General features: G+C 30.2%; 1 protein-coding gene across 3 annotated transcripts in view; it reads left to right on the forward strand.

Moving 5' to 3' along the window:
- Positions 1 to 5,299, forward strand: part of LOC115236718 (caspase-1-like) — a 51,504-nt gene that overhangs the window by 44,665 nt on the left and 1,540 nt on the right. The window lies entirely within an intron of this gene.

The following is a 5,299-nucleotide window of genomic DNA, read 5'->3' on the forward strand; positions in this document are numbered from 1 at the left end:
TCTTTCCCTCTTCAAATTTAAAAAAATTCTTGTCAAAATTGTCAAAATCTAAAAAATTTTTAATGGTTGTATATTAACGCTATATTAAAGAATTCGAGTTGAAATAAAACATATGTAATACTGTGTGAAACTATGATCTTTCTTTTTATTTGTTTTCTAATATTTTTGTATTAAAAGAAAAGAGATCTATATAGATTTAAGATAAAACTACAAGTGACTACAAGAAATAAATTCTTGATATATCTAAAACAATGAAATTTCTCAGCAATTGTGTCCGCGAAATCACGCAGCAGTTGCTATATAAAATATATAGAGAACATTGTGCAATAAATCAAAATAAATCATAAATTGCACCACGAGCATATTTATGATATATGTTTCGATGGAAAAGAAATTCCAGGTTTTTTTTTAAAACATTGTGTACTGAGATGTAAAATGGTACATATATCGATACTAACAATTTATTACTGCATTTATTATTATTATTATTATAGTCATTACCGGAAATAAAAGCGCATTTAAATGAAAATGAATTATCGTGATGAGCTATCTGAGATAGCGATACAAAACAAATATCGGCATTTTTTGTGGAAACAAGAAAATTTCTTAGGCTAGATATCGTCCAAGTTCATTCAGAATTTACTTCCATAGTCATTATTATTGGTGTCATACGTAATTTTTAAAAAACTAAAAATAAAAAATTTTATATAAAAATACTTTTCTCTTAATTACGAGTATGCGCGAAAAAGATATTTCAAAGTATCATAACGTAAGCTATACAACTCTTTAGATAGACTATAAAAGAAAATTTATTTTTCGTCTTCATGAAGCAAATACATTTGTACATAAAAAATGTAAGAGAAAGTAAATCATAATATTAATGAAAATAATAATTGACAAAGTATATTAATTTTAATAATTGACCAATCAAAATAATGACAATATCGAATTAAATATCGCATTAATTCTCGGTAAAATTTACAGAAATAATAACATTTAGGAATAATAAATTATTATTCCTAAACGATTTTATAATGAGTAATAAATTAATAATCATTATATATTTTAATAATTTTATAACTTCAATTTCAAATGTTAAATAAAGTTATACTTATATACCACAATGGTATGCTATAACTGATGTCATTATTTCAATACACAACTATTAATTATGTATTTACGCAATATTGCGCGATGCAAAAAACAATATTTGAAGAGAGAAAATATACATAAATCGCATATTTTATAAAAAGTAATATATTGCAATCCTCTCTATTTCAAGCCATTTTTATGGCAGTTATTTCACGCTGATATTTTCAATGCGCTTCTCGTTATTTTCTCATGTCGGACACGAAAAATTATTTCTTTAAATTATTTCTTTAAATTTCTTTAATTTCTTTAATCTTTTTATGCTATACTAGAAAAAAACAATAAGATGAATCTATTTTGGCCTAAAAAGTGTAATGTATATTATACATATAATCTTATGCTTTTTGAGTTGCTGAATATTATGGTAACATTTTTATTTGCCTAAAGTCGTGAGAAAGTGATCAAAATTTGTCTTAAAGGAATCGAAATAAGTCTTGTTGCACATTAAAAAAGACTTATTTCAATCTCTTTATATAAATTTTGATCATTTTACAACGACTTTGGACAAATAAAAAGACTACTATTGTATTTAGCGACTCAAAAAGCATAAGATTATATGTATAATACATAATTCCACTTTTTATATGTATATACGTTATAATTCATAGGCAAAAATAAGTACAAGTCTCGAGAGATGATCGTCTTAAACGCAACTTCGACAAATAACGCGATAACTGCGCAAGCTTTGCAAATTTGACGCAGATGCACTAACAATATGGATGAGTATACGCGAAAGATTACGAAAAAGAAATATTGCAAACTCTTGACTGAGATTCGCCTAAATTCCGAATCGAATGGCGCGAACTTTGTTGCGCGATTGCAGTTCCGTTGATTTATTGCGAGCAGCAGCTCGGCAATTCGCAAAAAAAAAAAAAAAAAAAAAAAAAAAAATACGGGAACTCGGCAAACCAGCAAACGTAGGTTAGCAGGTTGCTGAACGGAGAATGTCGCATAGCGACAAAGCATACCACGCCATGTCAATCGCGCGAAATTGGATTAATGAAAAATACCTGTCGATTGTCAGCGAAATGCGTCCGCCAAAATTACCGTATTGATCAAAGCGATAGTATCTCATTTAAATGAATGTGAAACCTGTTACACATTCTTCTCATGTAATATATCTCTTTTTCATGATATGTGTCGTGTGGCAATACATGTATAAATAAGAGCTAGAAAAACATTTTTATTTTATCCAATCAAATTTAATAAAAAAATATATAAAAGAGTCGTTACACACACAAAACACATACTCATACATCAAAATTTTTCGCTTTGCAATCGGATTTGATATAGTCATGAGTAGTTTGCTTGCGAAAATAAACCGCAAAATTTACTCCGTTGCTGGTAACTTTACTCGTGATATCTACCTGCATCGATTAAGAAATGTAAACAGACTTTATGTGATAAGCGTGTATTCTACAGAATGATGTGTTTGCGGATATATTTTCTCCATCATATTAACGAGCCCGACAAACAGGATTTGTTTATGATACAAAACAAAAGATATATGCATGCCTAATATAACGATTTATGTAGTGTTTTTTGTAACCGTAATGCAATCGGGCGTGTGTAGCCGATTAACAGATTAATTTCCAGATTAATTGAGTGCGAGTAAATAAAATACGTAATCAAAATAATTTTCCAATATATGTATTTATTTCAAAATCTAACGATTATTACGGATAACGACGCGCGCTAATATTGCGTAATAGATTTATGTGAAAATATATATCTGTTTCTCTTTTTCTAAATATTAATACCTTTGGCAAATCAATAAACAATTTCTTAAAATTTGCTTAAAAAAAATCGTCTTCATGAAAAATAAATTCATTGATTATAGTTGCGGGATACACACACACACACACACACACACACACACACACACACACACACACACACACACACACACACGCATGTATGCGTTGTCCAACAGTAAGTAGATATATTGTTAATAATGTGGATAATATTGAATTCGCGAATAACACCTGATCCGATGCTAAAGGCATCGTTAATATGCCATGTAGAAGATAAGGACATAGTTAACATACCGATAGCGATAGGGGGACGTGCATTTAACACTTCGTTATACAGGAACATACGGTTAATGCATCATCGAGTATGTGTACATACAGTTAACACCAATTTCACATCACATGGCGTTCAAGATTCTCGCAAACTATCGAAATAACCGATAATTATAATTTGTAAGTGATTGTATTAAAAATTAGCGCGTCGATGCATTATCAAGATATAAAAAGTTTACATCTTTTTTAGGTTAAACAAATTTGAAACTTGATATATATTTTTGGAATTTTCAAACTTTTAATTAAATAGTACTTTTAATTAAATAATATTAAAGTAAAATATCCGCTTGTAATTGAGTGAAAAGTAATATTTTCTTATCCAATTCCATGTCTGAAAATTAATTAAAAGGTTTCTATTTTCATCCACTTAATATACTTAAATTTTAAATATAATTGCCAGTTAAATTCACGCGTTGAAAAGAAGAATCTACTTCATATATTAATAATAAAATCCACAAGGTGAAAATAGCTACGGCAAGAATCTAGCGCACGTTGTATACGCCATTTACGGAGAACACGTTGTCAGAATATATCAAGAAATCGATTTCTCTTACATATTCTCGAATGGTAAGCAGATGCAAATATAGTTTTTACCTATTCTAACAACATGTTCTTCTTATAAGACACTTCGATCCTACAATGCATCTTATTGCCTTTACACGCACAACGAATTGCGAATCGCTGCAATATTTAATCCTGCTTGTAACTGTCAAATTATTACAGTTTATGATAACGACGCGAGATGTATCAGAGTTTATATAGTATATAGTGTATATCGTGCCAATTTAAGAGCGCTTTTGACCGAAGAATCGACAATGAAATGCGACTGAAGTAGCTTTCGACATTTTTGCGAAGAAATTAAATCGATTGAAGCGCGCTTAAAATTGATGATAAGTCCTCATCGGACTAAAAGCAGGATAATAATGAAAGAAAAGACGGAATAATTGAACAGTTTTCGACGCAGCAAGATTTGCATGTGTACCTATAGTCTATGCAAAGTAATCCTAGATCAGAGAATCGCGAGCATTGCAATTCTATCTGTAATACAAATGGAGGGAAAAAGAATAATCTGATCATGAACTAATAGGCATTGAGCACTAATCAGTGGCGATGCGAGCGGATTTGAAGATAGAGCGAGCAAGTAAGCGATATCATCAAAAATAACTATTCCTGGTGACCTATTTTATTCGTCGCGCGTTTATTCCGTTTAGATTACAATTCGCACTGAAAGTTTTGAAGTCTATAATTGTGTTCATTCCGTGCCGATTCTACATCGTTATCGAAACTGCTATTTAAGAGGATATAGACATATCAATTTCGTACGCATTTTCAGACGATTAAAATCACGTACGAATAAATGAGATCATCGAATAAATGGAAAAGCAGCATAAAAATTGTTTAATATAATAAAATATTAATTTCCATTTTTTAATAATATTTTTTTACGAGCATTAATTAAATATTCCATAATAAGACGGGGATATCACATTTCTACGTTTATCGTATTTCTATCTCTGCTATATTACTTCATTTAATTCTGCGTCCATCGGGTTAAAGGATGCCATCTAAATGTAGGGTACGCGGCTTTCCTAAGAAGTTTAAGTGCTACGCTGAAGTAACTTCGTAATTTCAGGTTAAAATATACCTGTGTTTCGTGCAACACAATTAGCGCAGAGTATGCTGTCTCTCGTGTATATGCGCGGAAAGTTGAAATTAATTTAAACTTATTGCCTTGGAAGGTCGCAACTTTTTATTAGGGACAGGGTTAACTCGTTAACAAACACGAAAGTCGTAACAAATCTGCGACGCGAACTATCTGACATTATAAACCTCAATTAATTCATACAAAGTTACTAAGTTTTGAAAAGCTTTCTAAGTACATATTCTTAAGATATATAAGATTTCTATATGTCTAATTGTAAGTCATCACATATTGCAAGATTTCATATTTTCTTCCGGCAAAAACGAGAGGAAAAAAATCGGACGTTTTTGTTGAAAACTTTGATATTTTAAGAAAATTAATACGTTTTAATCTCGGGTTTACAATTAACTTATACATGATATAT

Source organism: Formica exsecta, unplaced genomic scaffold, assembly GCF_003651465.1.
Source record: "Formica exsecta isolate Colony F162 unplaced genomic scaffold, ASM365146v1 scaffold26, whole genome shotgun sequence".
Classification (NCBI taxonomy): domain Eukaryota; kingdom Metazoa; phylum Arthropoda; class Insecta; order Hymenoptera; family Formicidae; genus Formica; species Formica exsecta.